General features: G+C 44.3%; 1 protein-coding gene across 1 annotated transcript in view; it reads left to right on the forward strand.

The window, feature by feature from the left end:
- LOC124776239 (glucose dehydrogenase [FAD, quinone]-like) overlaps nucleotides 1-17,044 on the forward strand; it is a 211,017-nt gene that overhangs the window by 132,808 nt on the left and 61,165 nt on the right. The window contains exon 2 of the mRNA XM_047251102.1: nucleotides 1,759-1,902. The gene's annotated coding sequence lies outside the window, so the exon portion shown is untranslated. The remainder of the gene's footprint in view (nucleotides 1-1,758; nucleotides 1,903-17,044) is intronic.

Raw genomic sequence — 17,044 nt, forward strand, 5'->3', positions numbered from 1 at the left:
AATAAGGCGTCTTACTCAGACAATATATAGTCTCATCAAAACGATGCCTTCTTTTAATGGTTGTCCAATCATTTGATGCGAAACATGCACGCTAAGAAGTAGCTACTGTAGACGCATTCCATTTATTTCTGTTACCTACAGTGCTCCAAAAATGATACCTTTACACCGCTGTGTAGTAGGGAGCAGAATTTCATTCAAAACAGTATCATTCCACCTAACCAACATTTTGTGAAAAATTTGGACTTTCCTGATAATAGTAGAGCAAGCTGTACTTAACAGATGGGTAAGACCAAATTTAATAACTTGGAAATCTCTCATCTCAGTGATGACACAGCGTTGACTACGGTTGTGGTTGGATTTGTTTATTGCACATATGGTACTGCGGCTGTATACAGGATGAACAGTAATAAAACCGACAAAATGCACAAACGGGTTAGTTAGTGGAAATAAAGGAAGAAACGTCCTATAAACATGTGTCCGGAAGAGCATCATTGTAGATGGCGCTGACGAATGAAGTTTCTGTGGCCACGTGCCGTGTGTTCCTGGTTGTTGTAGGCTGTGATTGAAGCAGCAGAATGGTCCAGTATTCATGTCGGGCATAAACCGAGATGGTCTGTATGCATGACCAAGCAGATGGAGACTGGCGAGAAGCAGAAAAAATAGTACCCTCGCAGACACCCACCACATCACACCCCATTTCAATCTCTTTATGAGTGTTTGTGGCATCATGTGTCTTTTTAGAGAGACGAACGTGCAGGCAGGAGACGAACTTTGCGTACACCCGATTTGGAGAGTCAGGTTCTGCCTCTCGACTGTTTCTATAAGCTCGGTCGTACACAAACATCATCTCGGCTTGTTCCCGACATGAACACCGGACCATTCTGCTGCTTACAGTAAGCTTAGTCAATCAGACAGCCTGAAACATAAAAGCAACACACGGCCCGTGCTCAGGAGAAGTTTCATTTGTCAATACCATCTCCGAACACTTGTTCATAGGACCTTTTTTCCTCCATTTCCAGCCAGTAATCCATCCCCGCAGTTTGTCGGTTTTCTTAACGTTCACCAGGTGTAGGGAAGTTTCAAATAGTTCTATTCGACCCTACAATTTCATATGCAAAAATAAATAATTCTTTTTTTCTCCGTTGTTAGCTTAGTTACACTTGTAAAAGAGTTTCCGTAGCAAATGTTGTACTAATTGAACAACAGGCTTCTGGAAACACCAAAACCGATAGGTTTGATAAGTAATATGTTATTTTAATTCCTTCAATGTTTGTTTATATTGAATGACCTCTGTATCCCAAAATTTCTTAACGTTATCGTGATGCATGTCGATATGTGCCTTGCACAAGCTGACGTCGAGCCACTATAGTCATTCCTTTCTACAGTTCGAAGTTTCCATTATTCGCATCAGTGAATACATTTAACGTACAAAAAAATAGGAGCTTTTGTACATTTACATGCAGTGTATGTGTTCAAACATAAAAGTAACGTAAATACTGTTAATGTTAGAGCCATGTTTGAACGCATGTTCTGGATATAAGTGTACAATACTATTTTACTGCTGTCATTAAAACTAATGGAGCGCGAAGTTACGATTTCGAACCTGTCTGTACCGTACAGTAAATTTATGGAGTGCATCGAATAATCCATTTCGTTTAATGTAATTACAAGTATTATACGTAGCGGAATTGAGTTACTGACCAGTTCCGTTATTACTTGTAGGTATTTTCCTCCACTGATGTACTTCTTACGTTGCAGTTATCACCAGCTCGCAGCCTCCGACTGCCCGACTGAGCTGACCGACGTGTTAGCGGTGTCCGCCTGTGAGCTGCCTCTGTCCTGTCCTCAGCAGTACAGAACAAGCGCCAGAGGTTACCACACCCACCTAAACTTACTTACAAGGTATGTCGATGAGCACGCATATAAAATCAGTAATATATATATATATAAATATAAATATAAATATATAAATATATATATATCACATTTTCTTTTCAATTCGGTAAATTTCAACGCCGTTTGAGCAGTCTGAAGAAAACAATGAGATGAAAGCTGAAAGATCATCGACTAGCTGGCTGAGTGAAACATCCACATCTACATCTGCATAAAAACTCCGCTAGGTACTATACATTCCATGGCGGAGAGAGTATCGTGCCAATATTATCAACACTATTCCTCGCTCCATTCGCGTAATGAACTGTCTGAGTGCTTCTGTTCTCGTCTTAATCTCTCTTATCCTTTTCCGTGAACCCTCCGCGAGATACATGTTAGTGAAAGCATAATCGTCGCACAGCCTTCTTCCAATATACACACACCAAAAAAAGTTTTGCATCACCACGGTTCCCAGAACTCCTGAAGGTAGACGTTCACTGTGGATATTGTATCACCGACACAGTCCCTTTAACTGTTCAGAGATGTCACTAAACCCGCCCAAACACGGAAATAACCACGCATGACCAGCGCCTATTAGACGGAGGGGGTCCGACAGCCGATCAGTTACAGTCATTTCACCAGGAAGGAGGTACACGGCTCGTGTTGTCTGTAGTTAAACCATGACTAGACGGTGAATGCCGCGGTTCGACCGCGTCCGCATTGTTACTTTGTGCCAGGGAGGGCTCACAACAAGGGAAGTGTCCAGGTGTCTCGGAGTGAACCAAAGCGATGTTGTTCGGACATGGAGGAGATACCGAGAGAAGGAACTGTCGATGACGTGCCTCGTTCAGGCCGCCGAAGTGCTACTACTGCAGTGGATGACCACTACCTACGGATTATGGCTCGGACGAATCCTGACAGCAACGCCACCATGTTGAATAATGGTTTTCGTGCAGCCACAGGACGTCGTGTTACGACTCAAGCTGTGTGCAATAGGCTGCATGATGCGCAACTTCAATCCGGACGTCCATGGCGAGGTCCATATTTGCAACCACGACACCATGCAGCGCGGTAAATGTGGGTCCAACAACATGCCGAATGGACCACTCAGGATTGGCATTACGTTCTCTTCACCGATGACTGTCGCATATGCCTTCAACCAGACAATCATCGGAGACGTGTTTGGAGGCAACCCGGTCAGGCTGAACGCCTTAGACACACTGTCCAGCGAGTGCAGCAAGGTGGAGGTTCCCTGCTGTTTTGGGGTGGGCATTATGTGGGGCTGACATACGCCGCTGCTGGTTATGGAAGGTGCCGTATCGGCTGTACGATACGTGAATGCCATCCTCCGACGATAGTGCAACCATATCGGCAGCATATTGGCGAGGATTTCGTGTTCAAGGACGACATTTCCAGCCCCCATCCCGCACATCCTGTGAATGACTTCCTTCAAGGTAATAACATCTCTCGTATAGAGTAGCCATCATGTTCTCCAGACATGAACCCTATCGAACACGCCTGGGATATATTGGAAAAGGCTGTTTATGGACGACGTGACCCGCCAACCGCTCTGAGGGATCGTCGCCGAATCGCCGTTGAGGAGTGGGACAAACTCGACCAACAGTGCCTTGATGAACTTGTGAATATTAAACCACGACGAATACAGGGATGAAACAATGCAAGAGGACGTGCTCCTGGGTATTAGAGATACCAATCTGTACAATAATCTGGACCACCACCTGTGAAGGTCCCTCTGTATGGTGGTACAACATGCAGTGTGTGGTTTTCATGAGCAATAAAAAGGTCGGAAATGCTGTTTATGTTGATCTGTATTCCAGTTTCCTGTACAAGTTTCGTAACTCTCGGAAGCGAGGTGATGCAAAGCCCATTTTGAGCTGCGTAGATTACCTATACGCAATCATCACAGTTTTGGAAGAACTATACTGTGTCCTACCAAGGATTCCCACTTAACTTCCTTAAGTATTCTCATTAAACTTTCGTAAGGGCTGTATGGACCTGTTACGATCCTAACAACGTATCTACCTATTCGTTCGATGTCTGTTCTCATTCCCACTTGCTAAGGGTTGCAGACACTGGAACAGTATTCTACAATTGGTCCAAGAACTCTGCTAATAAATCTAAGTTTCCCATTCTAGTAAAACCACACCATAGTTCTAAGTTAGGTGTAACTGTGAAAAGAGGAAAATTAAAGGACAAAATCTGAATAAATTATTATTTTGACTGAACCAACAAATCAATATTGTGCTACCTCGGGGCGTATAGTTTGTTACGACGTTTTCACTCTCGGATCTGGCATTAACCTCTTTCTTAGCGATCATCGACATTTTCGAGTGGAATTCAGGCTACAAAGCGGTTAATGCCATCAAATATCAATACAGCTTGATTTACTCAGTGTATTACTTTACTCTCTGTGTCTAGTCATTTATTGAAATTCGAATGTTGCACTTGAATTTTCGTGATACATGCCCACGTATTGTGGTTTGACCCTCCCTTCAGTCCTCAAATAGGTATCTGTGCCTTGTTGATGGTTTCAGTGCAGAGTTGAAAAGGGAGGGAAAGAGTGAAAACTTATGTCTTAGCTATCTCTCCTCAAAGGGCACCAGATACGTAAATTATTACTTGTCTCAAAACTTTTACTTCCTTTTGTTGTTTTAAGTAAGGAGTTTGTAAGGAGGAGACGTTAAGTTACTAACAGTTGTGGTATCCAAGGAGTTAAGAAGAATAATACAACGAACAACTGAAAGAAAATTGATCGTTTGGATGACGATGAGTTTGGCTTTAGGAAAGGTAAAAGCACCAAAGAGATGGCTCTGACGTTGCACTTGATAAAGGTGATAAAATTCAAGAAAAATCACGATAATTTCACAAGATTTGGTGATCTAGAAAAAAGCTTTCAGCAACGTGTATGGCATAAGATGTTAAAAATTCTCAAAAAAATTATAAGCTATAGGTATAGGTATCATTGACTATGTACAAGAACCAATAGGGGACAGGGTATGAAGGAAGACCATGAAAGACGCGCTGGGTACAAGGCAATGGTGCAGACTTTCTACCTTTCTGTTGGAATTGAACATCGAAGAAACGAACGGAAACAAAAAGAGGGTTCATGAATGGAATCTAAATTCAAAGTCAGATGGTATCAATGATGAATCGCTGATGGTATTGCTATCCGCAGTGAATGAGAGGACTACTTACAGGCCCTGTTGATAGAATGAACAGTCTACTGAGCAAATAGTGTTGTTTGAGAGTAAAAATGAAAAAAGACGAAAGCAATGAGGAGTTGCAGAAATGAGATGCGCAATAAACAAAACCTTGGGGAGCACGTAGCAGAGGCCTTGCTGTAATTCTGATACCGTGGGGTAAAATGGGTAACGGAGGAAGCGAAGAGGATCCAAAAAGCAGAACAGCACTGATAAAGAGAGCATTTCTCACTAAAAGAAGTCCACTAGTTTCAAACACAGCTTATAATCTATACTAATAATAAATCTGAAAAACATTTATATCTGTCTGATTGTCTTTGAACACTCTGCTCTCCAAAACTGCTAGGCAGATTTTGGGCTTCTCAGTGGTAACTTCAGTGTAGCTACGGCACCGTATAGGCTTATTTCATCAAAATCGGATCACGAGAAAGAAAGATATTCAAATGTATTATAAAATTGTATGTATTTATGTACGAACGTTCCACATCTCCGAAACCACTGGACCGATTTCAACCAAACTTGGAACAGTTACCACTTACCGTCTGGAAAAAATCGCTGTGTGGATAAGAACCATCTACATGTCAAAGCGGTAAGGGTAGGATGAAAAACAAGGGTAGGTCACGACATGCGAACAGCGAGATTTTATTCATCAAGTATTTGAGAATGAGAGCACTCAATGACTTGCAACAAACTCTACACATAATTTCAAACCTTAACGAAACCCTTCCTTGCCGACACCTCCCACACAATGCAGAAACGAAAAAAGTTTATCACTTACTACATTTTCGCAGTGAAACTGTCTCGTCAGGCAAAACGCTTCAATTTATTTCTTCTCTATTACTGACTGTGTTCACGACACATGTTACAGTCAGTGTTCATATACAGCACTGAATACACATGCAAAGTTATATCGCTGTGCGGCACATAGTTCAGGAGATAAAACGTCATAAACACTGAGATGCGCGAAAAATTTCCGCGTCGTGCATGACGTTTGAATTTATTACGTCTTTCATACTGACTCTATTCGCGACATATTTACCACACAGTATCCACGTATGCCGTCGAATGTACCTACGAAATTATATCATTTTACGGCACAGAGAGAGGGGGAAGGAGATGGACATAGAAAAGGAGGAGGACGAGATGGACAGAGAGAGGGAGAGGAGAAGATCGACAGATAGTGACAGGGCAAAGAAAGGAGAGGAGGGGGTGGTGGAGGTTGACAGACAGAGGGGGGAAGGAGGAGACTGACTAACAGAATTGAAATAGATATCCGGGCAACGCCGGCTACTCAGCTAGTTGGGAAAATAAATGTCTGAAAACGTACGTCTGGTGCACAGCATTGTACGGAAGTGAGTTATGGACTGTGGGAAAACCAGAGAGGAGAATAAATGAAGCGTTGGAGATGCGATGTTGCACAACGGTGCTGAATATTTATTTACTTATTTGGTGGTTTTCAATTTCTTGACCATGCAACCAACCACAGTTTATAGATATCAGTAACAGCTGTTAGTTTTGACTATTATCTGTGTACAAATTTAAATCAATTCACAACAAAAGAGGTATAATTTTCATAAAATTGATATTTGTACACTACGCTTATCTATGTATAAGATTTAAATTGTAGGCAGCTGCAGCGAAAGATGTGTTACTTGTAACTAAAAACAAGTTTATAAATACTCCATCCCTTATATGTCCGATTTGTATTGTGGTGTATTGGGAAGTTCGGGTTCGTCCTCCAGCTAATGTATCTCTCCGTTTCTGCTCTGCCCCAATCCCCCCCCTCCCCCCTCCCCCTGAATGGCCACTCTTGCACGTTATGGTCTCGTGCTGCCGATCTCCTCTTACTCCCTGATGTATCGCAGGATCTAGGTTTCGCCGTGGATCCTTATACGGGTCCTCCTAATTCCTTGAGACCTGTGTAACGACTTTATACGCCTTCACGTCCGTCCTTCCCAAAGCAGGTAAGGCAGTGGGGGCCTTTGTACCACACAGCACTCAGTTCATTAAGTGTCCCATTTGCCTATTTGTCTTTTCGCTACATCGTGATATTACATTGTTCATGTCTGCTTCTCCACGACGGCCTGATAGACTGCGGCTCTTTCGCAGTAGGGTTCATCAAATATCGCTGTTTTAAATCGCTACTGTTTACTTGTTCAGCTATGTACTCCGTTAGGCAACAATCACTTCTTGATACACTGCACACGGAAGTAAGACACACGCTTCCGGAGAGAACTCGTACACAATGTTCACTCGACCACAGCTCTGGTAAGACCTATTGGATAATTAAGTGAGCTTGCACAATAAGAAATATGAAGGTTTCCCACAGAATCAACGAGGAGTGGAATAGATGAAAAGTGCTAACTAGAAGAAGGAACAGCACAGTAGGAACTGCATAACGACGTCAAGGAAGAGCTTCCGTAGTACTTGAGGAGCCGCACAAAGAGAAAGCAACTGCTTTATGACGAACACTTACTACTTGCGAACGACAGGACTCTATATGCTAATAATCAAGCTTATTCTAGCTGCTACAGCCATATATCTAGGCGATCGAGTCTTGCTCAAACGATCCTACAGGTCGACATTGTAACCCACGGCGTAATGACACTTCCTAGGATGTTAAAACCCTGCGTTCCGAACGAAAGCACGAAAATGACAGCTAGTTCTAAAAGTACAAAAACTTAAGTTAATGCAGAGGAGTAGGAAAAACAAACCCATGAAGTTCGAATACAGTATTTTTACGGTGCTGCTTGAAACCGTCACATAGACTAAATGTCTAGGCGTAACGTTGCAAAGAAATATAAGTACGATGGAATGAGCATGTAAGGACTGCAGTGGGGAAGGCGAATGGTCGACTTCGGTTTATTGGGAAAATTTAAGAAAAGTATGGTTCGCCTGTAAAGCCTGACGCGTATAGAAAACTAGTGCGACGCTTCAGTCCGGAGCTACGCGACTGCTACGGTCGCAGGTTCGAATCCTGTCTCGGGCATGGATATGTGTGATGTCCTTAGGTAAGTTAGGTTTAAGTAGTTCTAAGTTCTAGGGGACTGAAGACCTCAGATGTTAAGTCCCATTGTGCTTAGAGCCATTTTTGAACCAGTGCAACCTGCTGTTGAGTAGTGCTTGAATGTTTAGGATCCGCACCAGGTCGTATTAAAGGAAGACATCGAAGCAATTCAGAGGCAATCTGCTGGACTTGTTACCGGTAGGTTCGATCAACACCTGAGCGTTACGGAGGCGCTGCGGGAACGCAAATGGGTATCACTAGAGGGAAGGCTACTTAGAAAAATTAATGGACCGGCATTTGAGTCTGACCGCAAAATGATTCTACTGCCGCCAACACACATTTCGCGTACCGACCATGAGGATAAGATTAAAGAGATTGGGGCTTGTACGGAGGCATAAAGATAGTCAGTTTTCCCTCGCTCTGTTTGCGAGTGGAACAGAAAAGGAAATGACTAGTATTAGTACAAGGTACGCTCTGCCACGCACCATACGGTGGTTCGCGGAGTGTGTACCTAGATGCAGATGCAGATGGATATTTGCCTCTCATGAACAGCTGAGCTACCTTAACTGTGGCAGATTCAGACATGAAGTACTCCTTCTCCTTTTTCCAAATCACGTGGGGGCGTTCCTGGGAGAAGCTATACGATGGCTTAGCTACGGAACCTTCCAGAAATAAAAATTTTTCTCTTTGGCGAACTGTATTATGGAATGAAACGTTCCAATATAAATGCGTGTTTTCATTGGTGAATTCTGTTTCTCATTTGGTGCTTCCCCTTCATATTAATTATTTCTACTGTAGACCCGATTATAGTAGGTTGCAGGAGAGTGCTTAATGTAATACGCAATGTTCGCACATGTTATTATTGGTGCATAAATCACGGGATGTTAATCACTTTTAAAGCGCGCCGCTGTAATTACTTGCTGCGGGAAACTAAATTGGTTGGGCCAGTTGTGAAACAATTTGGCATTGCGTTATGTGACAAATAATTTTCTCGAACAGAGAGAACTGTTTCGCACTGAACCTTGTGGATTTTAACGAAATGATTATAATTTTCGTTTATCTATATTGAGGGGAGTTTTACAATAGTTTTTCTAATTGACGATCTATTTTACTGGGGCTTGCGACATCAGTGTCAACGAACAGAGAATATGTTGTTATGGCTGTGTTCATTGTCTGTTGCCGCTCCATAACTGACGAGGAATGCAATTCTTTTTTAATGATTTAAGAAAATTGTCGAAGTGGTAAATCGTTAAATTTACTTTCTTCCCTGTGAATATTAAATATAGTTTTCTTCAAGCATGATGCAATTCGTTACCATTTAACTCAGAGGAATCCATGGGTACCGAGAAATTAATATAAACTAGCAGATGCGCGACTCTTTTTTGCGATACATCTCTGGGAAACTAACATCTTTTGATTCCCTTGTACTGTAGCATGTTTGGGACAGTTCTGACTCACTAGTAGATGGCTATGCTATACTATTTATCGTCACGTTGGATTTTATAGATTTTCAACCACAGCTAATTGCAGGTGCCTTCTGAGACAGAGCATCAATAACAAGGGTCGCAAGTAAATGTTTAGTATCCAGCGTTATTAAACTATATAGAGTTCATGGGAAACGCCTGACTACAAAACACATTAGTGCAAGAAAAAATAGTTACACGTAGGCAAGAGAGACGGTCGAGGTAAATTATTATCTCCAAAATAGAGACTACTGACATGGAAAGAGTGTTGAGTTTTATATTCCTTTCGGGGACGCTGTGCTAACGGAGTACAGTACAACGGTAACTATACAAATAAAATATTCCCGAAGAACCGTTACTACGAAAAATTTTGTGGAGAAGTTTTTTACGCTTTTCTCAACTGCACAGAGAGTTTATATACGGAGAGAGCGACGAAAAGCATACAACACAAACTGCCAGTCACCTATGACTTGGGGTGTATTCTCTGTATTTATTTGAGATATCCTATAATGTGTTTCACTGAGTTTAGTTGCCACAATGGATAGAAGAGGAAATACTTCAGGTGGACATTTTTATTCAATGATGCAGTCGTTATCCACGACACGATAACGCCTTTTGTCTGCGCTGGAACATTTAAGCTGGACTGAACCAAAACTTCTTTCTAGGCATCACGGTCAACATAGTTAAATTTAGTTTGCCAGTTTTGTTTTTATTGGCAAATTAATTAAGTGCTCTTTACCAACTCGTCTTTTTTGCAGAGACTATATAAATCAGAACAGTTCTATTGTGAGGAATGATATGAAACAGTTCAGAAGGAAAGACTGGAAATGTCAGTAAGTATACTTTTCTTTATGCGCTGTCGTGGGCATAACAAGCTGAATTGCTAGCATTTCAAATGGCTCTGAGCACTATGGGACTTAACATCTGAGGTCATCAGTCTCCTAGACATTACGCACATCGATGCCCGAAGTAGGATTCGAACCTACGAACGTAGCGGTAGCGCGGTTCCAGACTGAAGCGCCTAGAACCGCTCGGCCACCCCGGCCAGCTGCTAGCATTTATTGTGACTGATTTGATAAGATATACAGCCACTGTAAGATATTGCTGTGGAAACGATTGAACTATTGGGAAAACAAAATGTTCTTGGATTGAATCCTGAAGTGTTTGCGCTCTTATTCACTTCCTACGAATCACAATTCCCCTCTCCGTTCCAGAATTTCCCGTGCTATAAGCATCCTAGGAGACATTCTCCCACTCATTCAGTTAATGATGGCTTAGTAGCTATGAGCCCTTATTGTCGTCAATGTCTTGAATGCGCAAGGAAGGCCATAACTTCAGCCAGGCTGTTGACCGAACCTATGAGGGGACGCGACACACTTTCCCGGAAGTGATTCGCCTCGGAGGAGATATAAACCGGGAAACTGTTTATAGGTATAGCTGGCTTCCCAGACGTAGAAATGCTACCTAAAAGAAATAGTTCCTTCTAACAAACCCTGGTCGAGTAGCTACATTGCACCCTTTAAAAAGTTTTAATTATTGTTATTGCTTGAACTGTAAGGCGACAAACTCTAACACAAGTTCATTTTTTCAGGTTTATGAACCAAATGTGTTATTAATTACACTATGTGATCAAAAGTATCCGGACACACCAAAAACATACGTTTTTCACATTACGTGCATTGTGCTGCCACATACTGCCAGGTATTCCATAACAGCGACCTCAGTAGTCAGTAGACATCGTGAGAGAGCTGAATTGGGCGCTCCGCGGAACTCACGGACGTAGAACGTGGTGAGATGACTGGGTGTCACTTGTGTCATACGTCTGTACGCGAGATTTTCACACTCCTAAACATCCCTAGGCACACTGTTTCCGATGTGATAGTGAAGTGGGAACGTGAAGGAACACGTACAGCACAAAAGGGTACAAGCCAACATCGTCTGTTAACTGACAGAGACCGTCGACAGTTGAAGAGGCTCGTAATGTGTAATAGGCAGACACCTACGCAGACCATCACACACGAATTCCAAACAGCATCAGGATCTACTGCAAGTACTATGACAATTAGGCGGGTGGTGAGAAAACTTGGATTTCATGGTCGAGCGGCTGATCATAAGCCATACATCACGCCGGTAAATGCCAAACGACGCCTCGCTTGGTGTAAGGAGCGTAAACATTGGACGATTGAACAGTGGAAAACCGTTGTGTGGAGTGACGAATCAGGGTACACAATGCGGCGATCCGAAAGCAGCGTGTGGGTATGGCGAGTGCCCGGGGAACGTCATTTGCCAGCGTGTGTAGTGCCATCAGTAAAATTGGGAAGCTGTGGTGTTATGGTGTGGTCGTGTTTTTCATGGTGGGGGCATGCACCCCTTGTTTTGCTCCATCACAGCACAGGCGTACATTGATGTTTCAAGCACCTTTTTGGTTCTCACTGTTGAAGAGCATTTCGGGGACGGCGATTGTATCTTTCAACATCATCGAGCACCTGTTCATTAAGCACGGCCTGTGGCGGAGTGGTTACACGACAATAACATGCCTGTAATGGACTGGCCTGCACAGAATCCTGACATGAATCCTATTGAACACCTTTGGGATGTTTTGGAACACCGACTTCATGCCAGGCCTCACCGACCGACATCGACACCCCTACTCAGTGCAGCACTTCGTGAAGAATGGTCTGCCATTCCCCCAAGAAAGCTGCCAGCACCTGATTTAACATATGCCTGCGAGCGTGGAAGCTGTAATCAAGGCTAAGGGTAGGCCAACACCATATTTCAGAATTCCAATGGAGGGCGCCACGAACTTGTAAGTCATTTTCAAAGAGGTGTCCGGATACTTTGGTCACATAGTGTATACAGGGTGAGTCACCTAACGTTACCGCTGGATATATTTCGTAAACCACATCAAATACTGACGAATCTATTCCACAGACCGAACGTTAGGAGAGGGGCTAGTGTAATTGGTTAATACAAAGCATACAAAAATGCACGGAAGTATGTTTTTTAACACAAACCTACGTTTTTTTAAATGGAACAACGTTAGTTTTGTTAGCACATCTGAACATATAAACAAATACGTAATCAGTGCCGTTTGTGCATTGTAAAATGTTAGTTACATCCGGAGATATTGTAACCTAAAGTAGACGCTTGAGTACCACTCCTCCGCTGTTCGGTCGTGTGTATCGGAGAGCACCGAATTACGTAGGGATCCAAAGGGAACGGTGATGGACCTTAGGTACAGAAAAGACTGGAACAGCATATTACGTCCACATGCTAACACCTTTTTATTGGTCTTTTTCACTGACGCACATGTACATTACCATGAGGGGTGAGTTACACGTACACACGTGGTTTCCGTTTTCAATTACGGAGTGGAATAGAGTATGTCCCGACATGTCAGGCAAATAGATGTTCAATGTGGTGGCCATCATTTGCTGCACACAATTGCAATCTCTGGCGTAATGAATGTCGTACACGCCGCAGTACATCTGGTGTAATGTCGCCGCAGGCTGCCACAATACGTTGTTTCATATCCTCTGGGGTTGTAGGCACATCACGGTACACATTCTCCTTTAACGTACCCCACAGAAAGATGTCCAGAGGTGTAAGATCAGGAGAACGGGCTGGCCAATTTATGCGTCCTCCACGTCCTATGAAACGCCAGTCGAACATCCTGTCAAGGGTCAGCCTAGTGTTAATTGCGGAATGTGCAGGTGCACCATCATGCTGATACCACATACGTCGACGCGTTTCCAGTGGGACATTTTCGAGCAACATTGGCAGATCATTCTGTAGAAACGCGATGTATGTTTCAGCTATTTGGGCCCCTGCAATGAAGTGAGGACCAATGAGGTGGTCGCCAATGATTGCGCACCATACATTTACAGTCCACGGCCGCTGTCGCTCTACCTGTCTGAGCCAGCTAGGATTGTCCACGGACCAGTAATGCATGTTCCTTAGATTCACTGCCCCGTGGTTTGTGAAAACCGCTTCGTCGGTAAACAGGTAGAACTGCAACGCATTCTCTGTTAATGGCCATTGACAGAATTGCACTCGATGACTAAAGTCATCACCATGTAATTGCTGATGTAGCGACACATGAAACGGGTGAAAGCGGTGACAATGCAGTATGCGCATAACACTACTTTGACTCAGTCCACCGGCTCTCGTAATGTCCCGTGTACTCATGTGTGGGTTCGTGGCAACAGCAGCTAACACACCAACTGCACCCGCATCTCCTGTGACGGGCCTGTTACGGACCCGTTTGCGTGCTACGACCATGCCTGTTGCATACAGTTGGCGGTAGATGTTTTGCAATGTGCGGCACGTTGGATGCTCTCCGTCCGGGTACCGTTCTGCATACACCCTGCAGGCTTCAGCTGCATTTCGTCGACACTCGCCATAGATGAGTATCATCTCCGCATTTTCAGAGTTCGTGTACACCATGGTCACAGTTCCTACAACACTACACTATCACAGACGTCTGGTAACACGGTGTACTACAGTTGGTCTGCGTGCGGAGACGAATGCAGAATAACAATAGCAGCAAGCGCTACATGCGGACACTGCGACAGCTGGACCAAACCACAACAGTGCACTACAGCCACACTCGTAAACACGGTCGGCATCGTAAACATGTCCCTGCAGATGCTGCTGGCCGACCGTGGCCCGTGTTTGTTACAACACGCATCTGAACGTCGGAGGTTTCAAGCGTCAACTTTAGGTTACAATATCTCCGGATGTAACTAACATTTTACAACGCAACAAACGGCACTGATTACGTGTTTGTTTATATGTTCAGATGTGCTAACAAAACTAACGGGGTTCCATTTAAAAAAACGTAGGTTTGTGTTAAAAAAACATACTTCCGTGCATTTTTGTATGCTTTGTATTAAACAATTACACTAGCCCCTCTCCTCACGTTCGGTCTGTGGAATCGGTTCGTCAGTATTTGATGTGGTTTACGAAATATATCCAGCGGTAACGTTAGGTGACTCACCCTGTATATGCAAGTTGAATATTTGCTCACAGGATTTTGTAAGCACAATGCTACACGCTCCACTCACATTATTGTGGCCACCTAATGAACCACTTTGCAGCGTGGACGTGCAGAAAGACATTCGTTGAGGTTCTAAAATGTAGCGACAGGGATATATGGGGCCATGTAGACTCCAGTGCAGTGGCCAGCTGCGCTAGGTTTGACGGCTGAGGGAGCCATGGTGCGAGCAGCACAATTTAGCCGATCCCACAGTTTCTCGATTGTGTCTGAATCGGAGGGGTCTGGCGTCCAGGTGAGTACAGTAAACTCGTGCTAGTACTCTACAATCCACGCACATATACTGCGAGCTGTGTGACACTTTGAATTCCCTTCTATATGTCAGAATGCCGCGGAAACACAAACCGTGAGTAGGAGAGAACGATAGATGCACACTCGCGTTGATGCATTGTGTCTTCCAGAAATGACACCGCTATGCAGAGAATGCCACGAAAGCATTCCTCCCACCTGAACGCTTCCGACGAATGTTGCAGGGCCATACGCGCCAAAGGCCATCTGTTCGATAGACCATGAAACGTAATTCATCTGGAAAGGCCAGTTGTCGCCAGGCAGTAGACGAGTAGATGTGGTATTGGCCAGCTAATTCCAGCCTTCGTCTACGCTGAACAGCAGTCAGCATTGGTACATGAACCAGGTGCCTGCTGCAGAGCCCCGTATGAAGCAGCGTTCACTGAATGATCGTCGAGGAGACACCGTTTGTAGCCCCTTGGTTCATCTGGGATGCTGAGTTGCTCAGCAGTTGCACGTCTATTCGCCCGTACACATCTCCGTCGTTGATCCCTGTCATCAGTCGCCTGTTTTGCACCGCTGTTGCCTCTGTTTCGGACAGCGCCATTTTGCCATGTGCGGTATACTTTAACCACGGCAGCACGTGAGTAGTTTACAAATTTAGCCGTTTCGTAAATGCTGAACCCCAATGAACATGACTTTCTGGACGTCAGGTAAATCGCTCCATTTACGCATTACGACAACGACTGCAATGTTTTCCACGTCCCCCCACAGCACGTTTCACGGTACTCCAGTGCTAGTGCTGCCACATGTCATCTGCGAGTGGTTACTGCACGTTGACGCCAAACACATGTGGTGGTCACATTAACATGACTGGACTTTGTATGTTGTCTGGAAACTTCTAGCTTTGCTCTAAAGTCTTTCATTTTAACTTCCACCGTACTGAATAGATGTCACAATACTTGCTTCCAGTGTCCAAAAGCGTGTATTCTCAAAAAGGGTAATCTCTGTGAATGACAAGCGAGAATAAGAGGTCCTCTCGTGCTCCGACAGCCAGGTCAGGCCGGCAGTAAGACCGTCACAGCGGCTTAACTCGTTTTCACGAGGCGTCGCGCATTCGACGGCAACTGCTGCTCCAGCACTGAGACTTCACGCTCCGTCGCTGATTTATGACACCATCCGTCTTCATGCCACACGCAAACACACACACACAACATACACAGGCACAGTTGCTCGCGTGCAGAAGGAAAGCAGCAAGAACAGTCGGCAAGTGGCTGCTGTCGCGGAACAGCGGCTGCGGAAGAACGAAGAAAAAACAGAGCAGGGAGAGACGCCATCTTTTGTTTCACTGAGGGGCCGGGGGGGAGGGGGAGGAGGGCGGAGCAGCACGCTTCCACGACCGGCCTGTTTGCGAACAGGCAGCACTGGTGGATGCTTGTTTTGATACGAGCGAGTAAGGTTCTCCTCGCTAGCGTGTTTCCAGAAAGACGAAAGAGCAGCTGGTTTTCACAACAGAACCATATATCCCTAGGTAAATGTAGACAGCTGAGGCAGACATATGCTTCTACAAAAATTTTCTGAGAGGTTTAGTCGAAAACTTAGCTGATCACTTGTATGGCTATCATAAAATCATTTAAATTAAACTGGATAAAATTAACAGCACTGAATCAGACAATAATGAACGAGTCTCTATCGAACAAGACTAACTGTGATACAAGACAGAGTCAGAACCGCTGCGTCTGCGGTTGCGAGGATATATTCATGAATTTATTTAGTTACACGAATATTTTATCTGGCACTCAGCTATTGTTACAAATGCCTTGCTGTTTGCCGCTCAACTAACCAAACCAAGAAAGTGATCCCTGTAGCAACTGCCAGATTGCTACTAGAAAAAAAGAAAAGAAACGGATCATGTTTCTTCATTCGCTGCTCAAGATGTTTCGCAGCAAAGGATTTCGTGTGGCATAGCCGCAGGTCTCGTCATTAGAAACCGTGGAACAATCCTCTACCCAGAATGAGATTTTCACTCTGTAGCGGAGTGTGCGCTGATATGAAACCTCCTGGCAGATTAAAACTGTGTGCTGGACCGAGACTCGAACTCGGGACCTTTGCCATTCGCGGGCAAGTGAGCTACCAGCTGAGCTACCGAAGCACGACTCACGCCCCGTCCCCACAGCTGTACTTCTGCCAGTATCTC

The sequence above is a fragment of the Schistocerca piceifrons genome, chromosome 2, assembly GCF_021461385.2.
Source record: "Schistocerca piceifrons isolate TAMUIC-IGC-003096 chromosome 2, iqSchPice1.1, whole genome shotgun sequence".
NCBI classification, from domain to species: domain Eukaryota; kingdom Metazoa; phylum Arthropoda; class Insecta; order Orthoptera; family Acrididae; genus Schistocerca; species Schistocerca piceifrons.